Raw genomic sequence first — 27,019 nt, 5'->3', positions numbered from 1 at the left:
AAAGACATAGAGAAATTGTCCAATCTGAAGAACAGAGAAAAACAGATTTAAAAGAAAATGAACAGAGAGCCTCAGGAACATGTGGGGCAATATTAGATGGTCTAATATTCACAAAATTGGAGCCCTAGAAGGAGAGGTGTATTCGTTTCCTGTAAATGCTGCACCAAATGATCACAAACTTAGTAGCTGAAAACAACAGAAATTTATTCTTTCACAGTTCTATAGGCCAGAAATCTAAAATTAAAGTGTTGGCAGGGCTGCATTGCCTCTGGAGGCTGTAGGGCATAATCCATTCCTTGCCTTCTTCCAGCTTCTGGCAGCTATCAGCATTCCTTGGCTTAAGGCCATATATCTCTCTGCTCCATCTTCGCATGGCTTTCTCCTCTGTGTCTCTATTGCCTCTCTCTTATAAGGACACTTGGGATGGTATTCAGGACCCACCTGAAAAATCCAAGGTAACTGACTCCTCTCAAAATCCTTAATTACATCAGCAAAGACTCTTTTTCCAAATAAAATAATATTTATGAGTTTCAGGAATTAAAACTTGACATCTTTGGGTGGCTATTTATTCAGCCTACTACAACAGAGAGATACCTGCAGAAAAAAATACATTACATAGGCCGAGCGCGGTGGCTCACGCCTGTGTAATCCCAGCACTTTGGGAGGACAAGGCAGGCGGATCACAAGGTCAGGAGTTTGAGACCAGCCTGGCCAATATGGTGAAACTCCATCTCTATTAAAAATACGAAAATTAGCCAGGCATGGTGGCACATGCCTGTGGTCCCAGCTGCTCAGGAGGCTGAGGCAGAGGAGTCACTTGAACCCAGGAGGCAGAGGTTGCGGTGAGCTGGGATTGCGCCATTGCACTCCAACCTGGGGAACAGAGCAAGACTCCGTCTCGGAAAAAAAAAAAAAAAAAAAAGGCGGGGCACCGTGGCTCACACCTGTAATCCCAGCACTTTGGGAGGCCGACGTGGGTGGATCACGAGGTGATGAGACCGAGACCATCCTGGCTAACATGGTGAAACCCCGTCTCTACTAAAAATACAAAATATTAGCCAGGCGTGGTGGTGGGTGCCTGTAGTCCCAGCTACTCGGGAGGCTGAGGCAGAAGAATTGCATGAACCCGGGAAGCAGAGCTTTCAGTGAGCCGAGATCACCGCCACTGCACTCAAGCCTGGGCAACAGAGCAAGACTCTGTCTCAAAAAGAAAAAGAAAAAGAAAGAAAAAAATACATTACCTATAGGGGAACAATGATTTGACTGTGGATTTCTTATTAGAAACCTTGAAGAGTAGAAACAGTGGAATATCTTTTTTTTTTTTTAATTGAGATGGAGTCTCGTTCTGTCATCCAGGCTGAAGTGCAGTGGCGTGATCCCGGCTCACTGCATCCTGGGTTCAAGCAATTCTCCCACCTCTGCCTCCAGAGTAGCTGAGATTACAGGCGCATGCCACCATGCCCGGCTAATTTTCTTATTTTTAGTAGAGATGGAGTTTCACCATGTTGGCCAGGCTGGTCTAGAATTCCTGACCTCAAGTGATCCACCCACCTCGGCCTCCCAAATTGCTGGGGTTACAGGCATGAGCCACTGCGCCCAGCCAGGAATATCTTTAATTTGCTAAAACAAACTGTCTACTCAGAATTAGATACCAATGAAAATATCCTTCATTAATGAAGGGAAAACTAAAGATATTCTCAAATGAAGGAAAACTAAGACAATTCATTGGCAGCAAACCTGCACTAACAGAAAATACTGAAGGTGCCAGGCACTGTAGCTCACATCTGTAATCCCAGCAGTATGGCACTTTGGCACTTTGAGAGGCCGAGGTGGGAGGATCATATATAAAATTATATACTTGGCTGAGTGTGGTGACTCATGCCTGTAATCCCGGCACTTTGGGAGATCAAGGCAGGAGGATTGCTTGAGCCCAAGAGCTCAAGATCAGCCTGGGCAACATAGTGACATCCCATCCCTACAGAAAATTTTAGAACTTAGCTGGGTGTGGCAGTGTGCCCATGTAGTCCCAGAAACTTGGGAGGCTGAAGAGGGAGGATCACTTGAGCTTGGGAGTTCAAGGCTGCAGTGAGCCCCAGACTGCACCACTGCACTCCAGTGTGGGTGACAGAGCAAGAGTCTGTCTCAAAATAAATTAATCAAATTAAATTAAAGTAATGATATGCTTATATTAGAAAATAAATAAAACCAAAGAAATGAAATGAAATTGTATTGAAAATACCAATAAAATGGATAAACTTTTAGCTATACTGACCAAGAAAAAAACAAAGATGACACAGATTACCAATACCAGCAATAAAAGTGCTAATGTCAATACAGAGCCTACAGATGTTAAAAGGCTAATAAGAGAATATTATGAACAACTTTATGCCAATTCCTTCAAGCTGACTTAAGAAGTATATAACCTGAATAATTCTATAGTGAATACAGAAACTGAAATTTGTAGTTTAAAACCTTTCCATAAAAAAAAATTCCAGGCCAGATGGCCTCACTGGCAAATTCTACCAAAATTTAAGTAAGAAATGATACCAATTCAACACAATTTCTTCTGCAAACAGGAAACATTTTCCAATTCAGGCCAGCATTATCCTGACATCAAGAACAGTTAAAGATATTGTAAGAAAACCAGTATCTCCCACAAACAGGGATGCAAAAATCCTCCACAAAATATTAGTAAAATGAATGCAATATATAAAAAGGGTAATACACTACAACTCAGTGGGGTTTATCCTTGAAATGCAAGGCTGGCTTAACATTTAAAAATCAGTTGATAGACTGGGTGCAGTGGCTCACGCCTGTAATCCCAGCATTTTGGGAGGCCGAGGTGGGTGGATTACCTGAGGTCAGAAGTTCGAGACCAGCCTGGCCAACATGGTGAAACCCCATCTCTACTAAAAATACAAAAATTAGCCAGGCGTGGTGGCACACGCCTGTAATCCCAGCTACTTGGGAGGCTGAGGCATGAGAATCGCTTGAACCTGGGAGGCAGAGATTGCAGTGAGCCAAGATCGCACCACTGCACTCCAGCCTGGGCCAACAGAGGGAGACTCTGTCTCCAAAAAAAAGAGAAAAGAAAATTTCACCATATCAACAGGCTAAATAAGAAAAATTGTATGATTTTTTAATAAAGGCAGAAAAAGATTTGTCAAAATTCAATATCTACTTATGATAAAAATTCTTAGCAGACTAGGAGAAGAAGGGAATTTATTTACTTGACCTGATAGATGACACATGCAAAAAAAACTAGAGGCTGGACACGGTGGCTCACACTTGTAATTCCAGCACTTTGGGAGGCCAAGGCAGGCGAATCACCTGAGGTCAGGAGTTCCAGACCAGCCTGGCCAACATGGTGAAACCCCATCTCTACTAAAAATACAAAATTAGCCAAGTGTGGTTGCGGACACCTGTAATCCCAGCTACTGGGGAGGCTGCGGCAGGAGAATCGCTTGAACCTGGGAGATGGAAATTGCAGTGAGCTGAGATCACACCAATGCACTCTAGCCTGGGCGACAAAGTGAGACTCCATCTCAAAAAAAAGAAACAAATGGCCCAGGTGCGGTGGCTCACGCCTGTAATCCTAGCACTTTGGGAGGCCAAGGAGGGTGGATCCACTCCGTCAGGAGTTTGAGACCAGCCTGGCCAACATGGAGAAACCCCGTCTCTACTAAAAATACAAAAACATTAGCAGGGCGTGGTGGCAGCCGCCTATAATCCCAGCTACTCAGGAGGCTGAGGCAGGAGAATCGCTAGAACCCTGCGGGCAAAGGTTGCAGTGAGCTGAGAAGGCGCCACTGCACTCCAGCCTGGACGACAGAGTGAGACTCTGTCTCACAAAAAAAAAAAGGAAACAAACAAATGAGCAAAACTTACAGCTGACATACTTAATGGTAAAAAGACTGAATGTATTCCCCTTAAAATCAGGAGCATGGCACGGATGTCTACTGTCACCATTCCTATTTAATTTATTAATAACATCACATTGGCAGTTACAGTTAATACAATAAAGCAAGAAATAAAAGGAATAGGCATCAGAAAGGAAGAAGCTGTTTCTATTTGTAGACAACACTGTCTACAAAGAATCTACAAAAAAAAAAAGGCTCTGAAAGCGCATAAATGAGAAATGGGCAAAGTTTTCACAGCCACAGCTTTTACTTCAAATTTTCCATCTCCAGATCCTTATATCACATTGCCAACTGGGTATCTTCACCTGTATGTTTCCCAGGAACTCCTAAGACTCAGTATTTCCAAGCCAAAATTACTGATATCTCTCCAAACTTGGTCTTTCAAAAAAATTCCCTATTCATCTGGTAATGCCACCAATTTACTTATTCTAATATAGCTTCCCAATATTGATGTATCCATCTATCCATGCTAAAAAATGAAGATTTGTCTTAGACTATTCCTCTTACCTGCCCCATATACTTGGTCAGTTAGGCTATCAGTTAATCTTGTTATGAAACCAACTGCCTAGAGGCTGAAAAGAAAATAATCTATAGGCTGGGTGCAGTGGCTCATGCCTGCAATCCCAGCACTTTGGGAGGCCAAGGCAGGCATATCACAAGGTCAGGAGTTGGAGACCAGCCTGGCTAATATGGTGAAACCCCGTCTCTACTAAAAACACAAAAATTAGCCAGGCATGGTGGCAGGCACCTGTAGTCCCAGCTACTTGGGAGGCTGAGGTAGGAGAATAGCTTGAATCCAGAAGGCAGAGGTTGCAGTGAGCCAAGATCATGCCACTGCACTCCAGCCTGGGTGACAGAACGAGATTCCATCTAATAAAAAAAGAAAGAAAGAAAGAAAGAAAAGAATCTATATTTCCTATAATTCTATGTATAGACTGGCTCATTCTAGGATGGCCTCACACATATATTTGGGGCTTCAACTGAGAATGCTGAGACAACCAGGAAGGCTGGGAGAGCTAGGGACACTCTCAAAGTGGTCTCATCTTCTAGGAGGCTAGCTTGATTTAATCAAATTGTGGCAAAGGGTTACCAGCAGTAAGAGTGTGAATCCCAATGCGGAAGAATTTTTCAAGTCTCTGCTAACATTACAATTGCTGTTGTCCCAAGGGCCAAAGCAAATCACTTAAATCAGTCTGTGAGGAGACTACCCAAGGGTATGGACATGGGTAGGTGTGAAAAATTGGTGTGGGTAGTGGAGGGGCCACAGAGCTTAACTGCAACAATCTAGGACACTTAACCCTATTGATTCTATTTCATAACCTCTCCAATCTCCTTCTTCTTGAATCCCACTTCACTGACAAGTTCAAGACCTCATCTTGTACCTGAACTACTTATAATAGTCTCCTAATGGAACTTGCACTGCTACTATTAGCATATGAATTCTGAAAAACAGAAATCCAGTCACACAATTCTGTTGCTTAAAACTCAGTAGCTTCCCTTTGGCCATTAGAATAAACTACTAAGTGAGGCCCACAAAGTCATTTTCTAGCTCCTACTTATGTGACTTCTCTCTTACTACTCTATGCACCCTACTCTTCCAAATATGAAAAACAGTCCTTAAAGGACCATGGTATTTCAATACCACCATTTTCCATATAATGTTTCTATCTGCAATGCCCTATTACTGCTTGTGTCCTGGTAAATATCAACTTATTCTTAAGATTTCATCCAGGATGCTGAGGCACTAGAATCACTTGAACTCAGGAGGCAGAGGTTGCAGTGAGCCAAGATTGTGCCACTGTACTCCAGCCTGGGCAACAGAGCAAAATTCCATCTCAAAAAAAAAAAATTAAGATTTCATCTTAAATATCACAAATTTAATACAAGATTTATTGCCTGACAAAGTTAAATGCTTCTACCTTTTGCTTCCATTGCATCTCACAGAACCTTCAATATAGTGTTTTCTCCAAAATACTGTAATTATTTGTTTGCAGGTCTAACCATTTCAGTCACCATGAGACGGAAACATTTTTTTTTTTTGAGATGGAGTCTTGCTCTGTCACCCAGGATGGAGTGCAGTGGCATGATATTGGCTCACTGCAACATTTGCCTCTGGGGTTCAAGCAATTCTCCTGCCTCAGCCTCCTGAGTAGCTGGTTTACAGGCGTGCGCCACCATGCCTGGCTAATTTTTGTATTTTTAGTAGAGACGAGGTTCCACCATGTTGGCCAGGCCGGTCTTGAACTCCTGACTTCAGGTGATCCACCTGCCTCACCCTCCCTAAGTGCTGGGATAACAGGCGTGAGCCACCGTGCTTGGCCCTAATTTTTATATTTTTAGCAGAAATGGAGTTTCACCATGTTGGCCAGGCTGGTCTTCAACTGCTGACCTCAAGTGATCCACCCACTTTGGCCTCCCAAAGTGCTGAGATTACAGGTGTGAGCCATGGTGCCTGGCCCAAGACTCTTTATTGTGTCTGTCTCTCCAACATCTAGTACTATTCTTAACATTCAGTAAGTACGTGGCAAACGCTTTTTGAGTTAACCAATTAAAATTAAAATGTCTATTTCCAACAGTCCAGATGCCAGTGGAAAGAAAATTTATCACATAACAGCCTGTCACCAGGTCAAATCTTCTCATCAATTCAGTACTTTCTTTCTTCAAATATGTCACATTTCAGTTAAGTTACTTGGGTGAAATGCAGCTCCAGGTGCACTAATAAACTTCCAGTATGGACTAATATGCCTTCAGTGTTGAGTATGCTAAAAGGAGAATTTTTTTTTTTTTTTTTTTTTTTTTTTGAGAAAGGGTCTCATTCTGTCGCCCAGACTGGAGCAATAATGGCTCCTTGCAGCCTTGACCTCCCTGGCTCAAGGGATCCTCCCACCTCAGCCTCCTGAGTAACTGGGACTACAGACCCTTGCCACCATACCCGGCTAGTTTTAACATTTTTTTTCTAGAGACAGGGTCTCTGTATGTTGCCCAGGGTGCTCTGGACCTCCTGGGCTCAAGCGATCTTTTCACCTCGGCCTCCCAAAGTGCTAGGATTACAGGAATGAACCACAGTGTCTGGCCAAGATGAGAATTTAAACATTACATTTGGTATTCTAAATTTACAAATGTACCAAAAGTACCAAACGTACCAAAATTATCAGTGTACTAATACATACCGTGCTCCATTGTGGCTGTGGCTAAATTATGTGATATTCTTTTTCTTTTTCCTGTTTCCTAAGTTTTCACACATTTTTAAGTTTAAAAATATCCACGACTGCCGGGCGCGGTGGCTCACGCCTGTAATCCCAGCACTTTGGGAGGCCGAGGCGGGCGGATCACGAGGTCAGGAGATCGAGACCATCCTGGATAACAAGGTGAAACTTCGTCTCTACTAAAAAAATACAAAAAAATTAGCCGGGCGTGGTGGCAGGTGCCTGTAGTCCCATCTACTCGGGAGGCTGAGGCAGGAGAAGGGGGTGAACCCGGGAGGTGGAGCTTGCAGTGAGCCGAGATCGCACCACTGCACTCCAGCCTGGGCGACAGAGCAAGACTCCGTCTCAAAAAAAAAAAAAAGAAAAGAAAAGAAAAAAAAGAAAGAAATCCACGACATAGTTGAAATGTTAGAATACTTACACAAATCTCCTCGGAAAATTCACTATAGTCTGGAGCCTGGCTCTCACCCTTACTGACCCAGAAATCTGTCAGATTTAAATTAGTAAGCATAGAGAGACTTAAGTACGCCTTCCACCACCGCCGCCCACCCCCACCCCCACCAAAAAAGAAAGCCAATGCGTTTTTTTTGAGACGGGGGATCCCCCTCTGTCGCCCAGGCTGGAGTGCATAGGCACGATTTCAGCTCACTGCAACCTCCGCCTCCCAGGTTCAAGAGATTCTCCTGCCTCAGCCTCCCGAGTAGCTGGGATTACAGGCACCCGCCACCAAGCCCGGCTGATTTTTGTATTTTTGTATTTTCAGTAGAGACAGGGTTTCGCCATGTTGGCCAGGCTGGTCTCAAACTCCTGGCCGCTTTTTTTTTTTTTTTTTTTTTTTTTTTTTTTTGGTAGCAGATGTTCCCTAAAAGATCATTTGTGTAGGGCAGCAGAGCCTTGGCAGTAAGAGAGAAGGGAGGAGTCCAGTGATAAATAACCTGAAAATTCATCTGCTGTGATTATTTGCTACTCCTTTGGTGAATAAAGGATACCCAGTGAGGAATATCCTGCCGGTATTTAACTGCCTGTTTACTTAGAATATTTTCTGCTATTTGATTTTTTAGGAGACAGAGCCCTGAAGCAAAGACATCTGGGTCAGAGAAAAAATATTTAAGGGCCATGCAAGCCAATCGTAGCCAACTGCACAGTCCTCCAGAAACTGGAAGCAGTGAGGATGCCTCAGCCCCTCACTGTGTCCACACAAGATTGACAGGAGAAGGTTCTTGTCTTCATTCTGGAGATGTTCATATCCAGATAAACGCCATACCTAAAGAATGTGCAGAAAATACAAGCTCCAGAAATATAAGGTCAGGTGTCCATAGCTGTGCCCATGGATGGGTACACAGTCACTTACGGGGTCACTCCCACAGTGAAGCAAGGCTGCCTGATGATACTGCCGCAGAATCTGGAGATCATAGTAGTAGCTCCTTCTCAGAATTCCGCTATCTCTTCAAGTGGTTGCAAAAAAGTCTTCCATATATTTTGATTCTGAGTGTCAAACTTGTTATGCAGCATATAACAGGTAGGGCATAATAAAACATTGACTTGTTTTCATTCTGAAAATCAGTTAATTTTCTTTCGTTATTGGTAGTCTATTTAATGCATTCAGTTACTTATTTTTTGTTAGCTTTTATTATTGTATATGTTTATTTTTAATTTGTGTCATTGTTAGCTTATATAATCCTCTTTGATTTTTTTTTCTTTCAATTAACTGGAACTTATTTTCTAACAGGAATTTCTCTTGGAATTGGGCTGCTAACAACATTTATGTAAGCAAACAAAAGCACTGTAAATCAGGTTTTTCTAAGTAAGTATAACAAGCAACTAAAAAATTATTAACTGTTTCTCTCCATAGATTTTAGACAAATAATTTTGAGAGAAATAGGAAATAACTTTTGAAAGAAATAGGAAGTAATGGGATATATTGTAACTTCCATGATATATTAAATTTGTTATCTAAATCCTGGAATAAATTATTTCTCCTAATGCTGAATTCCTTCACCTTACCTTCTTTGTAAGAAAAAAAAATTGGTTACTGTTAAAGAAAAAGTAGTAAAAAGGATTAAAAGAGTTAGAACACGCTATTTGATCTGATTTGGCAAGTCTCTTCATGTTGTATGAGTTACTTTGATGATACTAAGTAATATCATCATCATTAACAACTTTTAGTGGCCGGGCATAGTGGCTCACACCTGTAATCCCAGCACTTTGAGAGGCCGAGGCAGGCAGATCACAAGGTCAGGAGATCGAGACCATCCTGGCTAACACGGTGAAACCCCGTCTCTACTAAAAATACAAAAAATTACCCAGGCGTGGTGGCACGTGCCTATATTCCCAGCTACTCAGGAGGCTGAGGCAGGAGAATTGCTTGAACCCGGGAGGCGGAGGTTGCAGTGAGCTGAGATCGCACCACTGCACTCCACCCTGGGATACAGACTGAGACTCCGTCTCAAAAAAAAAAAAAAAAGAAAAAAGAAAAGAAAAGAAAAAAGAAAGACCTGGGCCAAGCCCAGTGGCTCATGCCTGTAATCCCAACACTTTGGGAGACCCAGGCGGGTGGATCACCTGAGGTCAGAAGTTTGAGACCAGCCTGGCCAATGTGGTGAAACCGTCTCTACTAAAAACACAAAAATTAGCTGCGCGTGGTGGCGCTTGCCTGTAGTCCCAGCTACTTGGGAGGCTGAGGCAGAAGAATTGCTTGAACCCAGGAGGCAGAGGTTGCAGTGAGCCAAGATCGTGCCATTGCACTCCAGCCTGGTGACAGAGTGAGACCTCATCTCAAAAAAAAAAAAGAAAAGAAAATTAAACCCAAGGAATTTTTCCATAACATAAGTTACACAAGCCCTAGTCATATAAATCATTGGGAAAAATAGGATGAGTTTCTAAAATTTCACCTTAAGGCAACTTTAAATGGCTATGTCTGTGTAAAGTATCATGCATTCTGACCTGGAAATCTATAGTTCAGCCTATCAAACTAGAAAAATCTTAATGATTTAAAATTAGTAAAACTTTTCATTTAACTTGACTTTAAAAGTGAGATTATAGGCAAGGCACAGTGTCTCATGCCTGTAATGCAGCACTTTGGGAGGCTGAGATGGGCAGATTGCTTGAGCCTAGGAATTGAAAACCAGCCTGGGCAACATGGCAAAACCCCATCTCTACAAAAAATCAAAAAATTAGCTGGGCGTGGTGGCACGTGCCTGTAATCTCTGCTATCTAGGAGGCTGAGGTGGGAGGATTGCCTGAGCCCAGGTGGTCAGGGCTGCAGTGAGTTGTGATCATGCCACTGCACTCCAGTCTGGGTGAAAGAGTGAGACCCTGTCTCACACACACACACACACACACACACACACACACACACACACAAAAGGGAGATTACAACTACTTGGGAAGCTGAGTTGGGAAGAAGGCTTGAGCCTAGGAGTTCTGGGCAATGTGTCAAGAAGCCATATTAAAAAAAAAGTAAGATTAAAACAGATTAATTTATTAAATTGTTATAATCTGAGAATTTTAAAAATATAAACCTTGACAAGTGAGTCAAGGTTAAAATGCATTTTGAAATTTTCTTTTGTGGGTGGGTCCATTTTTTTTCTGAGATGGAGTTTCGCTCTGTCTCCCAGGCTGGAGTGCAGTGGCGTGATCTTGGCTCACTACAACCTCTGCCTCCTGCGTTCAAGCGATTCTCATGCCTCAGCCTCCTGGGTAGCTGGTATCATATGCGCGTGCCATGGCACCTGGCTAACTTTTGTATTTTTTTTTAGTAGAGATGGGTTTCACCATGTTGGGCAGGCTGGTCGCAAACTCCTGACCTCAAGCGATCCGCTGACCTCGGCCTCCCAAAGTGCTGGGATTACAGGTGTGAGCCACTGCGCCCGTCCTGGGTGAGTCCTTTATGTCAGCTTGTAGAGGACCTGGCTTCTTTTTTTTTTTTTTTTTAATTTAATTTTCTTGTGTTTTTTTTTTTTTTTTGAGAGAAGATTTGGCTTCTTTGAAACATAGGTAATGTTTTTCATACGGTGAAGAAACTTGTGTTTTAAACATTTGCTTAATGTAATAGTTCTGTTTGGTCACTAAAGTTGTATAAAACAAAGTAACTGATGATTATGTACAGTTTAACAGATATTCTATATTAAGATTAATTTAGAAAAATGTTCTAAGTTAATAGTCATTAAAGTAAAACAGTTTAATAATATTTAAAATTCTGGCAAAATCAAAGTAACATTATAAAATTGTTTATCTTTCAGGAAAGGTCCTCAAAGATTCAGTGTGCTTGGTTACTGGTATTCTTAGCAGGATCTTCTGTTCTTTTATATTACACCTTTCATTCTCAGTCACTTTATTACAGGTAATTAGAGGTCCAAATACACAATTACATTTTTAATGTAATCATATATTTCATAGCACTTTGTACCTTACTTCACATAGTACTTATTGTATTCAATCAGTTCAGTTTTTAACTGTCTCCTTTCATAAGCGAGAGCTTTTTTTTTTTTTTTTTTGACATGGAGTCTCACTCTGTCGCCCAGCATGGAGTGCAGTGTCTCGATCTTGGCTGTCTGCAACCTCTGCCTCTTGGGTTCAAGCAATTCTCCCATCTAAGCCTCCTGAGTAGCTGGGATTACAGGTGCACACCTGGCAAATTTTTGTATTTTTAGTAGAAATGGGGTTTCACCATGTTGGTCAGACTGGTCTTGAAGTCCTGACCTCATGATCCACCTGCCTTGACCTCCCAAAGTTCTGGGATTACAGGTGTGAGCCACTGCACCCGGCCTCATAAGCAAGAGCTTTACGTAACTTATTCAGATTTTGTATCCCCAGTGCTTTGGCACATAGCAGATGCTCAATAAATATTTAATTTTTGATACCTGAGTTTTTGTTTATATATTCCATATTTTTTAAGTACCATTAGGTTGTTATTGTTGGTCTTTTTTTCTGAAAGTAAAAACACTTATTAAATGACAGTAGCTGATAAGTTTCCATGTCAAATGGGAGTATTCTGAATTTTCAGCTTTTACCAGAATATTAGAAGACGAGATTTCACTGGAGTTGGAGAGATGGGGAAATCTGGGATATAGTTTGGAGGTGGAGCCAGTATCCCTCAGATGGACTGGATTGGATAGGTGGGTGGAGAGAAGCAAGAATGACCTCTGGGTTTTTAGTCTAAGCAACTGGCTGGACAGTGGTGTCATTTCATTGGGTTGAGGAAGGAACTGATTTTGAGGAGAAAAATCAATAATTTTGTTTTGAACATGTTAAGTTTAAGAGGCTAAGTAGAATTGGTAAGAAAGTGGTTCCAAATATATGTCATGAACTCAGGGTAGAGGTTAGGGCTATAAATTTTGGTATCAGGAGCATATGGTTGATATTTAAAAACCACAGGACTGGGGCCAGGCGCGGTGGCTCAAGCCTGTAATCCCAGCACTTTGGGAGGCCGAGTTGGGTGGATCACGAGGTCAGGTTATTGAGACCATCCTGGCTAACACGGTGAAACCCCGTCTCTACTAAAAATACAAAAAAATTAGCTGGGCGTGGTGGTGGGCGCCTGTAGTCCCAGCTACTCGGGAGGCTGAGGCAGGAGAATGGCATGAACCCGGGAGGCAGAGCTTGCAGTGAGCCGATACCGTGCCACTGCACTCCAGCCTGGGTGACAGAGCAGGACTCTGTCTCAAAAAAAAACAAAAACAAAAAACAAACAAAAAAAAAACACACAAAAAAAACACAGGACTGGACAAAACTAACCCAGGAAAGAGAGAGTGTAGATAGAGAGCCCAGTACGGGACATGACCACAATTAGAAGAGAAACAGCAAAGGAGACTAAGAAGAAATCAGCAGTGAAATATGAGAAATAGAAGAGTGTTGTGTTAAAAGTCTAGAAAGAAAATTATTCAGGGAGGGAAGACGGAAAAAGAGAAGTGACCTTGAAATTTAGCCATACAGAGGGAGTTGATGATCTTGACAAGCAATTCACTGAAAGGAAGAGATGGAATCCTGATTGGAATTGGTGAAGAAAAACATGGCAGATGTCTGGTATTGATGAGTTTTTTTTTGTTTACAGGCTAGAAAGGTGTCAACTATGACAAACTGTGAAGACTTTTTCCTTATTCTATGAAGGGAAGATCTAAATTCCAAACATTTTAAAAATCTCTTTAAAATAAGCAAAATGATCCTCCATTCCATTAATGTGAACTCTGACATCCTGCCAAACTCATATTTTTTACATATCAAGATAAAATATTTGTAGCAAATTAAAACTCTTTCTTAATACTTTACCTTTGTATGTTGCTCTGGTAAATTTTGATGATTTTCTTTTGGTGGCTGAATTTTTTTATATCCTATTTTGGACCATTTGAGCTTCTGGAAAGTACTTTGGATTATTGGAATTACAGACTTCATTCTGAAATTCTTTTTCATGAGCTTAAAATGCCTTATCTTATCGGTGCCTTCTTTCATCATGCCTTTTAAATCTAAGGTAAGAAACTAACTTATGCTTTATTGCAGTGATGTTAACTAATCACATTAATGCTATTTAGTCTTTGTTTAAATGAATCCTCCTTTTGCAATTTTTCAGTTTGCTAACTAGCTTTAATTATCTGTATTATTTCAGCCTGGCAACCATTTGTTCAAGCACTTGAACCTGAATATTAACCTATTTGGATAAAATCAGAATTATATTTGCTTCAGAATAATTTTAAAATCAGTCCCCACATCATATATGGGAAACTATTTAGATTGGTACTTCTGTTGTCCAGGGCATTATCAATTGACAGTTGACTATATACAATTATTCAGTGGTTTCCCATATGCAATAAAAACTTTAAAATTTTTATAACCAGCAAAAACATACATAGGTTTTACTTGCAGTATACATAAAACATTTTTACTATATCTTTTTTTTTTTTTTTTTTTTGAGACCAAGTCTCGCTCTGTCGCCCAGGCTGGAGTGCAGTGGTGTGATCTTGGCTCATTGCAACCTCCACCTCCTGGGTTCAAGCTATTCTCCTGCCTCAGCCTCCCAAGTAGCTGGGATTACAGGTGCCCACCACCAAACCCAGCTAATTTTTGTATTTTTAGTAGAGACGGGGTTTCACCATGTTGGCCAGGCTGGTCTCAAACTCCTGACCTCAGGTGATCCACCCACCTCAACCTCCTAAAGTGCTGGGAGCCACCGCATCCAGCCTAGAAATTCTTTCAAAGCAGACCACTCAGTGACTGTAATATGTGAGAACCAGCTTGAGGTTCAGTCATAATCATTATGAAGACTAATTTTATAGTTATTTATATTATTGTATCATATACTCAGTGTTCTCAGTCTAGTATTGTTTGTGCTATGTAGTTAGGTAGTTTGGGTAGCTCTATTTGTTTTCTTTTTTCTTATTTTTTAGGGTTACTGGTATATGCTTTTAGAAGAATTGTATCAATACTACCGAACTTTTGTTCCCATGCTAGTTTGGTTTCACTACCTTATAAGCTATGTGGAGTTTGGTAATGTAACTAGATGGAGTCTTAGGATATTGCTGGCTTTACTTTACCTCGTACTAAAAGTAGGTAACGTTACAAATCTTGTCACTGCATGATTCATATTAATGATTACTGATACATACTACTATTTTCCTCTTTCACAGTTTTATAGTTTGTCTTTGTATCACTAGTTTGAAGTAATAGCAGGTTCTATATTTATTTAGAAATGGAGAAACAGAAATAGACTATCTTAATCCAGCGGTCTCAGTTTTCATTGGAGGGAAGGGGAGTAGACCTTCACATAGCATGGATTATCTAAGTAGGGAAAACAACTGGAATAGAACATACCCATCCTCAATAGTAACACTGTTATATACATAATTCTTAAACTAGTAGAGTATCTTGTCCTGTTCTCTCCATGCCTGCGCCCCTCAATCTAATAATCACTTTATGAAACTTTAAAATGTAAATGTTAAAAACGTGTGAATCAGATAAAATTGCTTTGACTTTGACATAGTTACATTTGTATTTGTCTTGATCAAATTGTTACTCTAGGTGTTTAAATGTACTTCAGCTTGATTGAGATGGCTCAAATCTATAAATTGAATAAAATATTCAGCACAAAATGATTAGTTGTGACATATAATGAGCATTAAGTTAACATAAGGATTTGATGTTATGGGATTTCAGCTTTGGTTTTTGGGTTTAGCAGATAGGACTGTTTGAATTAATAAATGATCTCTTATTTCCCTTTTCAGCTTTTGGAATTTTTTGGGCATCTGAGAACTTTCAGACAGGTTTTACGAATATTTTTTACATGACCAGTTAAGTACTTTTTATCAGGTAAGAAAAACACCTTCACCTTTCTTCATTGCAAAAAGTTTTTTAGTTCAGCAGTTTTACAAGAATGGATTTCATAAATAGATGATCCTTTTCTTTTACTTTGACTGTTTTCTAGTACTTTGGCACTTGGGGCTATAATAATTTGGGAGTTTTATCTCTATGATCAGATTCTTGAATCACACATTGACAGCCACCTGCTAATTGTTGCAGTGCTTATATATTTGAACTTGTTTCTTGCCCCTTCAATCCATTTGACACTTTTAAGGACTTATAAACCCTTAAAAATCTTACGAACTTTTGTTCCTCTTTTTTAATTCACAAATGGGGCTTTGTGTGTTCCTATTAACTCCTTATTCACCTGTGAAAATCCTTCCACTGTAATTTATTTTGTATGTTTAGAAAGCTCATTGCCAAAAATCATGTCTCTTGAAGTTTTCTTACTGGAGCAAATTTCCCCATTGCTCAATTTTATGTGCACAAGTCAGTTCATGGCATGAAATTTAACAATTAATTGAGACTGTGGTGTCATTTATAACATTATTATGTGATTCTATTGATGTTGCAAATTGCAGTGAAAGGATGTCATAGAGAACCCTAATTTACTACTTAGTAGCCTGAAAGGTTCCCAGTACCTACGTGTGGTCACCAGATTTCGGGGTTTGATTCTCAACTTTGCAGTCATTTCATCAGGGCTCAAGGAGACTGACTTAAAAGAATGCCAACCGAATAATATAAAGTAAAAATAAAAAAAGGATTATGTCTACAAAGTAAACCAGACTAACTGGCCAGGGCATCTTTTCCCTAAGATAAGAGTTAGCAATGTAGAAACAAACTTTGCTACATCCTATGCAAGCTTCTTTCACTAGACAAGACATAATAAAATTCTGAGAGTTCAGCTTTGTCCAAGTCAATTCAACTGATGATTATGTGAGCATCAACCATTTTACTATAATTGGTCTTGTAAGATTTGTGCCAAAATACTCTCAAGAAAATACCCTGATATTCTTTCTCTGAGACAAACTATAGAGAGGATATCAGTCATCAATACTTTGACTTGTTCAAGTCTCCTTTACCAGGGAAATGGCAGTTACTCTCTGGAGAGGGAGTCTCCAAGATGCCAGATGAGTAATGTCTTAAAAGCTTGTCAGCATAATTATCTGCAAATGTACTTTGCTAAATGACACCTTACTGAAGGGAAATTGACACCAAGATCATCTAACAGTATCCTGACTTGTTTCTGAAATCTTTATCACCAGTCTCAAAAAACCTTAATTTTTAATATCTTTATCCTTTGAGTTTTACTTTGATTTTGATGTTGTTAGCCTGAGACGTTTTAGTACAAGAAGTTTAGATAACTCTTTACCCTCATGACCGTGACTGAACTTGAGTGTTCTTACATCTCTTTAGTTGCCTCTTCTCCATCATTTCTACAGAAAGAAGGTTTCATTTGTAACATTTTAATTTCTCCAAATTTCACTGAGGGTTATTAACATCACATCTAGTTAATGACTAAGTTCTGAATCTGGTGAGGAAGTTAAAATCTTAGAGACCAGAAACTTGTTATTAGGACATTCGAAGACAAGAAAATTCAAATAATTGCATTTTTATTCAGTTCGTTTTGACAGTAGTTATTCTACTCAAGCGATATTTACAGTTGCAGTTTCTCTGTAACACTTTATCATTCATTTTTAGCACTAAATGCTTTTTATAATTTGGAATAATAATTTTTAGACCTAGTGGCAGAACACTCTTCAGTGGTCCCTAAGTCTTCTTCATATTGCACTCACTTGGAGACCTTTCAAATAATAGATTACTGGGTCACATCCCAGTATGTCTGGTCCTACAGAATCAATATTGTGTGGAACAGAGAAATCTATTTTTAAAGCAAGCTTTCCACATGAGTTACATTCAGCCAGCCAAGCTCTGGCTGGATCGACTTTATGAACCACTGCTGTAGGTAATAAGTTAGCTCAATTTGGCAGTCCTGGGTCAAATAATACATGGCTATAGATTTTATAATAGTTACATTTCAGACTGCTTAGTCTCTTAAGCCAGTTATGTTGAATTTGAAGCACTATCATCCTTTGTAAAGCTAGTAGATCTAACAATCTTCCAAAATCCTGTGATGTATTATTTAATGATTTCATCTTGGTGCACTCGAGAGGTGGTTCTGTATATGTGGTTCAGCTTTGAAATGTTTGTATCCTTTGGGAAGGTTTTTAAATGCCTGGTTCCAGGGAGATTGGAGAAGTACGGTATCACTTATGTAATTAGAGGAATAGGAAAGAAAGAAATTTGTAGATTAACAGAACTTACTATCTTCATAGAGTTATGGAGTGGCTGCCAGCAAGAGCCAGTGTTCAGATGCGGATGATACTTGTTCAATATGTCAAGCTGAATTTCAGAAGCCAATTCTTCTCATCTGTCAGGTAATTATATTTTTAAATTTAAAAACCTAAATACAACACTTCTCTGTGACTTGCAAAAGTCACATTTATGTTTGTTGTAAGGCAAAAAAAAAAAAAAAAGTCTAGTGTTTAGTGTAAGGTAGCATTCAGGGTACATACTAGTAATTTGTTCATGATCAGGGGATTGGTGGATTGGCTAAGTTTTGTCCCTTATGTTCTGATGATTTTTATGCAGAGGAGTATATGAATGGGGAAAAAATTATTCAACTGGCAGATTGAATACCAAAGTGATTAAAAAACAGGCAATTTTTATAATTGGATACTAGCCATTTAGAACAATACTGACATTTGTTACTGGATTGTGGCCCTTTCCTATACTTTATGGCAGTTACTAGTAACTCAAAAGACTTTAAGCTGTTATCATACTTCATCTTAAAGGTGTCACCTAAGGATCGCTTTTATGGTTAAATGGATGGTACAGCCAGAACACTAGTGGCTCTACCAATCATACTGCTCTTTGTCTTCTTGAATGTCTCATACGTTCTCCATTTTCACAATTGTAAAATGAGGGGATTAGTGCTCTTCAAAATCCCTTTCAGGCCGGATGCAGTGGCTCACGCCTGTAATCCCAGCACTTTGGGAGGCTGAGGTGGGTGGATCACCTGAGGTCGGTAGTTCAAGACCAGCCTGACCAACACGGTGAAACCCTGTCTCTACTAAAAATACAAAAACTAGCTGGGCATGGTAGTGGCAGTCACCTGTAACCCCGGCAACTTGGGAGGCTTAGGCAGGAGAATCGCTTGAACCCCGGGGGGCGGAGGTTGCAGTGAATCGAGATGGCGCCATTGCACTCCGGCCTGGGTGACAGAGCAAGTCTTCAGTCTCCATCTCAAAAAAAAAAAAAAAAAAAAAAAAAAATCCCTTTCATTCCCTACAGTGTGATGGATTTAAAATGATTATCAAGTATAAAATTTAATTCTTAATTCCATTACAGCATATATATAGCATATATATAATTATATGTGTATATATATATGTATATATATATATATATATATATATATATTTTTTTTTTTTTTTTTTTGAGACGGAGTCTTGCTCTGTCGCCCAGGCTGGAGTGCAGTGGCACAATCTCGGCTCACTGCAAGCTCTGCCTCCCGGGTTCATGCCATTCTCCTGCCTCAGCCTCCCGAGTAGCTGGGACCACAGGCACCCGCCACCATGCCCAGCTAATGTTTCTTTGCATTTTTAGTAGAGATGGGGTTTCACTGTGTTAGCCAGGATGGTCTCGATCTCCTGACCTCGTGATCCACCTGCCTCGGCCTCTCAAAGTGCTGGGATTACAGGCGTGAGCTACCGCACCCGGCTTTTTTTTTTTTTTTTTTTTTTTTTGAGATGGGGTCTTGCTCTGTGCCCAGGCTGGAGTGCAGTGGCTGTGCCCAGGCTGGAGTGCAGTGGCGTGATCTCAGCTCACTGCAAGCTCCGCCTCCTGGGTTCACGCCATTCTCCTACCTCAGCCTCCCGAGTAGCTTGGACTACAGGCGCCCACCACCACGCCCAGCTAATTTTTTTGTAGTTTTAGTAGAGACGGGGTTTCACCACGTTAGCCAGGATGGTCTCGATTTCCTGACCTCGTGATCCGCCCGCCTCGGCCTCCCAAAGTGCTGGGATTACAGGCGTGAGCCACCGCGCCCAGCCCATTACAGCATATATTTTGTGAAGAGTGCATTACCTTATGGTTTAACAGAGAGAAAACATGTCCACTCTGCAGAGCTGTGATTTCAGACCATATAAACAAATGGAAAGATGGAGCCACTTCATCACACCTTCAAAATTATTAAGTTGTATAAACTATTAAGGCCACAAAATACTAATGTTATTTGGTCATAATGACTACTGATAAGGCATCAGAATGGATTTTCAGGGCTACAAGAAAAATGTTTCCAGATGGTTTTAGAATGTAAGACTTAACGGTCCAATTCACCAAAAGATTAAATGAAACAACCCTGTGTTTTAAAATATATATAATGTTCAACCTAATGTATATGCAACATTCTATTCTAATTATTTGACAGGTAACTGCAGTGTTAAATTGTAAATGTGTTTTCTTAATATTACCAAAACAGCAATTTGAAACTAGAACTAGTGGTTTTACAGAACTCAGGTATTCTTTCCAGCATTGTTTTCAGAATAAAGAATATTTTTCATAATATTTTAAGATACATACTATCTAAAAGTAGAATTCTGTTCAGCATTGACTTTTTAATTCCCATACTAAAAATCCTTAATATTTTCATAAAATTTGTATTTTTAAATGAAAGTTCTAAATGTTATATTTTATCAGTAACAGATTTTCTAAGTGAAGATTAATTTACTGAGGATGATACATTTTAATATTGTATTATTCTCTGTAGTATGACTAGTAATCAGTGAAAATAAATGATTTAAATTCATTTTGTCTGTGGACCTCATAAATTCTTCCTGCCATCAGCTTTAATGTTCATGATCATGCTTTTTGTATAGGACCATGGAGTATCTTGAAGTAACTATTAAAATAATTCATGTGGATTATAAACAGCTGGCTTACTTGATGATTTGAGTAGTACAGAAAACAAGACAAATGGCCAGGCATGGTAGCGCACGCCTGTAATCCCAGAACTTTGGGAGGCAGAGGCAGGAGGACTGCTTGAGCCCAGGAGGACTGCTTGAGCCCAGGAGTTCAAGACCAGCCTGGGCAACATCCCATCTCTATATAAAAAAAAAATTAAAAAGTTTCAAGACAGATGCCCTAAAATCTTAGAAAAGAATTGCCCTTATAGTCTTCTCCATAAAAGTTTTGGAATGTTATGCTTGAATCACCATCAATTGGAAGATTAAAGCTTGCACTGAGAGGTGGTCATGAGGTTTTGATAGTGTGGTTTTTCGCCTCTAGGTATTTGTGCAGGGTGCTAGAAAAGGGAATGAAGCACTTTTCTCCCCGTGTTACCTCTAAGGAGGAATCTGAAATCTAAAACATGTCTGAAGGGCTGCTACTGGTTATATCTAAGTTTAGAGTACATCTATCAGTTTGTAGTCGAGGAAAAGGTGGTAGAAAGGAGAACTTAGGAAGCAGAGGTAGAAAACAGATTTGCTGTACTGATAAGACAAAAGCTAAACCAGCACATGGATTAATAAGGATACTGACCAACTGGCTATAGAAGGCACTTTCATGACTGTATGGCCATCCAAATTGACAAACGACCATTAGGAAGCCTGTACCTTTTTTTCTCCAGGTAAATACTACCAGGTTGTAAGTACAATTATATTCAATTGCAGTATATTTCACTCTATTATCTACTTTGAGACCCACTACAAATATTATTTAAATGGCTTTGTGGTGATGCTAATAGTTGTATTATTTAGGTATACAGCAGAGGATGGGTGAGAAAAGCAGTTTGGGATTACAATTCGGCTGTGAAGGATAGCCAAGATGACTTCCTGTTCAAACACAAGAATAGCATTTTACTTCAGCCCTATTACAATACCTATTTAATACATTTGCTTACCCTGTAACTATTCAGACAGCACTGTTTCTTAATGTGATTAAAGAACCAAGGAGGTGCATGGTGGGGTTTTTTTGGAATGCAGTTTACCTATAAATTGAAAAGGGAGAAAATCTAATGGAGCTATGCCATCCAATAACAGTGCTGATGAACTGGAAGCATTTCTTCCATCCCGCTATTCCTTCACCTCAAAAAAAGGTAATATAGATTTAGAAACCCATTTACTCTGTGAATTCAGATCATGACTTCTAAAAGATTGTTTTACCTGTATTGATACGCTACTATGTTGTATAGCAAGGTAAAGTCAGTTTGAGAGCTTCTGTAGAGAAATCCCCTTGCCAAGTGTGATATAATTACCTCACAGGTAAGAAGTGGTTCATGCAAAATACCCAGCTCACACTAGATATATTGAGACATTAGTTAAAACAGATTAGTTCACTACGTTATTTTGTGCATACATACCAAATTATCAAATGTAGCTGACGAAGTGTGCCTGAACAAATTGTTGATTGTTAGCACAAGGTCTTCCTAGAGTTTTTTATGAGGCTAGTTTTCACATAGGTTGTTACATGTATTTTTAAAGTAAATAATTCATGTCTACTATGTGACATAAGTTGAAAAACAAAGATGTGTAACATCTAACATAAAAATCAATACTAAAACTTGTTATATACTTAAATAGCTTCAATTTCTCAGCAGAACAGCTTTTAACCCATTCCTTACACACATAGTTTATTTATATGACAACTTGAACACATCTGACATGTTAATGAAAATAAATTATTTAAACCATTTATACACCTGATATGTATACTAATTTCTTCCTATCAGGATAATAAAAAAAATCACTTCTATTTTATGTTCATTCAAATTTGCATTTAATTTCTATTTACATTCATTCAATCCAAAATCAAATAATACAGTAAACTAAATACAAGATGAAAAGCAGAAAAGCACAGCACTCCTGATAAGGCAGCTGAATAGTTTTATTTACTGATAGATGCAAAGCCAACTTGGGATAGGAGAAACAATAGTTTAAAGCGCAAACACAAACATACACGAACCCATCTTTCAGATGTTATTCCAGATAATCCACTGAGATAATACTTGTGCTATAATGTTAAGAATCACACAAGAAAAAGTACTGTATTAATCAACAACAGACCACAGGTTATGTGTGACAAATACTTTTATGATAGTTTGTCCAGCTTGCTAGTGTCTACTCCTATGAAAAAAGGTAGATGTTTGGACATTGATGTTTTTGAGAAATTAACCATTTTCAAAGCCTCAAAATCTATTCTTCATAAATTCAACATTTCTCATGGGAATAATCTTAGATCTAGCTCTTCTTGTAAACTAGGAACCATATGATTAACTGAATATTCAAAACAGGTCCTATATCAAATATATAATCCAAGGCTCAGTATATTAATGCTATCTAAAATGCATCTTGTTTATAATCACTTATTACCTATAGTAAAGAATGTTCAATTTTTGGAGTATCATACATGCATCCTCCACCCCTCCCCTCAAATTATCTTCTATCTCAAAAAATAGTATGGAAAAATCCTTCTTGAAGGATTCAAATTAGTTAAGACCATAAAAGGGGAAAAAGAACATAATTTTCCTAAAAATCTGGTTCAAAGTTCAATAATTAATACTTTACATTGTTAATCACAGCTGGTTTATAAGTCCCAGTTTAGTTATTCTGTAATGCTACAAACCTTATAAAATCAAATTAGTAAACTTCAATTCAGTGATTATATTTTACTTAAAAAACAGCATGTATAAAATAAAAAAAATCCTGTAATAGCTGATTTTAAAGAAAGTAAGTGATGAAAAAGAAAGCACTTAATCTCTTTTATACACTTAGTATAATCATAAAGAACCCTCTTAGAAACTGAAGACTGGTAATATTGACTTCATATTTTAAACTATGCTTGGATTTTTACAAATAAATATAGATAAGCCATATTGCATGGGTGTGTGCTTTCTGTGACACTAATGTGACACTTGACACGTTTTCACAGTCATAGTAGGGATATCCATTTATGAAACAAGTTCTCAATAAACTTTCCACAGCATGGGAAATTAATTTCACTTAATAAAAGTGAAGTCAGAAAAACTATGTATTTGTGTGGATGGTAGCTGTGCAATTAATGCTTTTTATGCAGAAAAGTTGCAGCGTTTGCCACTATTGCTGGCACTACTAATTATCAAAATGGTTTAACTGGGGTGGTTATAGCCAGCCAATCACAGTGCTCATGTTACTAGCAAATAGGACCTAGGAGGAATATTTTGGTGTATAAGTTTCACTGGAATTTGGTCAGGCAGTCAACACTACAGTTAGTTAACATATTTGAAAACAAGTATCAAGAGTATCACAAGCCATTTACAGTCTGAAATAATGCCTGTACACGTCACCATAGCTTTTCAGGTTCTGTTTTTTCAGACATCACAAATTGTCAGAGAACAAGGATCTACACTTTAAGTATAATTTCTGCCCTTAATTATTATTGTAGCTTCTAAGTTACCAGCAACAGTCATAAAGTTCTCAGTAGGCTGCTGCAATAAGGGAGGAGGGGGAAGAGGGAGTGATTTTTTTTAAAAGGCTTTCTGTCCAAAGATGAACTTTTATCGATTCTTTCAATTATTGCCACAATTGAAAAGGTATATTTCCAATCATTTTTCATGGTTCTGTTTTTGCTTACTGTCATAGGATTTCATCCCATCTCATTTGAGTTGCAATTTCAAAAAGCAAAGCCTTGCTCTTTTCTGACTGAATTCATCATGCATAAAGAATTTTATGGCTTGGATCCTATGGCTCAAAAAGGATCTATTTGAAAAAATCCTAGGGTTGCAAAATATTACAGATTGACTTTGCACACTCAGACTGAAGACATTATAAAAGACAAACAAAAAGAGGTGGTAAAACTCAACTGCAACTGCATGATCATCTGTTATACCAGTATGCACTGAAATATATTTTTACAAAGCTCTGCAGATATTAAACCCTTTCACTAGCTAAAGTCATGGAAATGCTCTCTTTAAGGCAGGAAATATTTAAGGAAGGTAAAGTTACCTTTACTTTTATTCTTTGTACCTGTAAATCATTTATGTAGATTTTGTTACAATTTCAAAAACATAGTGTCCTGTTAACATGTTTCCTAAATGAAGCCACTAAGTTTTCTTATCTACTGTGGAAGACATTCATCAAAAGGCCATCAAATATTTTTACGATCAAAAAACGTAGCCCCAGTATAGGAGAAAAAACAATAGACCTTTTTTTCTTTTTAAAACTGTTGAGGAAAAAAATATAAGGAAGGTAGATAGTAGAAACAGTAGAAAGAATTAAAACTGAAAATCTTACCAATTTGCTGTGAAGAGATTAGACAGAGAGTGGGCCACAGCAACACCCTCTTCCCCTGGATATCCCTATCTCTCTCACCTTGCCGACCGCAGTATGTATTTTTTATCCTGACTCTCTTCTGTTGTTCTTCAGCCATGGGCTGAACACATTTGGCGTCTTGAACCAAATACTGGTGTGAGAACAGGTGGCGATTTTTTTTCCAGTGCAATGCAGGCCCGGGACAATGATGACATGTGGGACATACAACTTATGCCCATTCCAAGGCTTCCAATTAAGCTTAGCACATAGCAGTACTGCAAGTAGAAATGATTAAATAGATTCTTTTTTTTTTTTCTCATATTACAGACGAGTATTGCAGCTGGGTTACTGAAAATAAACCCCAGGTCCACCCCAATCCCTCAAACCAGCCACAGATGTGGTTAACAATGTTTCATTTGCATTTTATTATTTCACCAAGAGAAGAAAGGGAAGTTGTTTGGCTTTCTTCACACCAACTAATAATTTTGCATTTTAAAGTTTGGGATGTTTTTCATAATGAGCTGAATCAAAAATCTACTTGAAAAATATATTTATATAAAAAAAGATTCAGGTTATGTGCACGTAAAACATCAATTGGTAAGTTTCTTTTGTCTTTGATTCCATGTTGCTGGAAAAAGTTTGACCAAGCTTGCATGCTAATTTGTCCTTAGTTGCAAGTATTATAGGCAATTTTGTACTTTGCCTAATGAAAGGATAACCCTTCTTCGACACAGTCAGAACTCAACAGTGATTCAGAAGCAACATCCTACCCTTAATACTGTCAGTTTCGAGTCATCAACATGAAAATCCTTGATAAGGTTGAGATGTCGCGAGGAACCAATTAATTGATGTGCCTGAGTGTTCAGCAGTACTATTTTGCTTTAAGTTTTTTTTGCACGATTGATTTTTTTAAAATCCATGTTTATTTTTCCTCTGTCCAAAGTGTTCTATGTAATGACACTGACTCTCTGAAACTGTCATTTTGAGTCTTGTTTCACCTTGTAGGATGCTCACACATCGGCCTCTCCACCTTTTTTGCCTTAAATTCATTAAAAGCATTGCTGTGGCATAGATTCATACGCAGGTGCTCTGGCCGTTTGGAGATCATGGGAAAAGCTTGTTTTTTGTATGGCCCAGAGTTCGGCTGTCGTATTGGAAGTGGCGTCAATGCTTCCCCACTCGTTGTCACATCCATCTGCTCTGTGCCACTTGTTTCCATTGGGTATTCCACAGGTGTCTGAGGACTTCCTGTGCTGGCCGAAGCACCTCTTCCCCAGAAATCCCCAGGAGAAAATTTTGGCTTTAAGACAAGGAAGAGCTGTCATTCATTTGTTTAAGGGTCATCTCAACAGACATATTTCCTTTACATTTAAAGGGAGTGGGATAATATGACATTTATTTTCATTTAATTTTATTTTCATGTGGATTAGCACAAAGGCAAAAGTTGAACCATCTCTCCCCCGCCTAGATTAACTTCTAGAATTTCCTAACTGGTCTCTTTACCTCTACACCTGACCCCCAAAACCCTCAATGAGATATATATATATTTAAATACATATTATATATATCATTTTACTCTCCCCTGCTCAAAACAGCTTTCTATTGCATTTAAAATAAAATACTTTTCCAAACCTCTGCCCTTCTCTTCACTCACCACACACTCCAGGAACATTGATTTCCCTTTCATTTCCAGGAAAAGGCAACTTTTCTCCTCCCTCAGGGCTTTTGCATTTGCTGTTCTTCTGCCTGCAACATTCTTATACCTCCTATTTTTGTAGGGCTGGCTCTTTCTGTTCACTGCTAGATGTTACTACACCAGGGAGGCCTTTCTCTGACCACTGTGAGTAGAAGCCCCCTTGTTTTTCCTCTGCTCTCTACCACTACATTCTTTCTTTCCCCTTTTAAATCATAGCACTTAGCACTACTTGTAATTGTATTTTTGTATATCCTTTTGTCTATTGTGACTCTCCCCCTAAATTGTAAGCTTCATCAGGACAGGGACAATTCCTGTATTATAGTACTATATATATACACACTCATATATATACACACATACATAACATGCAGCATGTAGTGCTGGTGCTCTTGGTACACAATAAATGCTGAGTGAATGGATAAAGAAGACATTTGCCAGTGTGGCTGCTTACTTTCAGGAGGGAAGGTAAACCATATAACATCATAGATTAGTCAGACTAGTCCTTTGCAATGTAAGATATAGATGCTGTGCTTATGTCAACCAAAGAGAATATGACAGTCT

General features: G+C 38.9%; 1 pseudogene; it reads left to right on the top strand.

Annotated features, from left to right (window-relative positions):
* LOC107966528 (E3 ubiquitin-protein ligase RNFT1-like) overlaps nucleotides 1-20,407 on the top strand; it is a 94,967-nt pseudogene extending 74,560 nt beyond the window's left edge.
* The last annotated feature ends 6,612 nt before the right edge of the window (nucleotides 20,408-27,019 follow it).

The sequence above is a fragment of the Pan troglodytes genome, chromosome 19 (assembly GCF_028858775.2).
Source record: "Pan troglodytes isolate AG18354 chromosome 19, NHGRI_mPanTro3-v2.0_pri, whole genome shotgun sequence".
NCBI classification, from domain to species: Eukaryota; Metazoa; Chordata; class Mammalia; order Primates; family Hominidae; genus Pan; species Pan troglodytes.
This window is presented reverse-complemented; position numbering and strand designations above follow the sequence as displayed.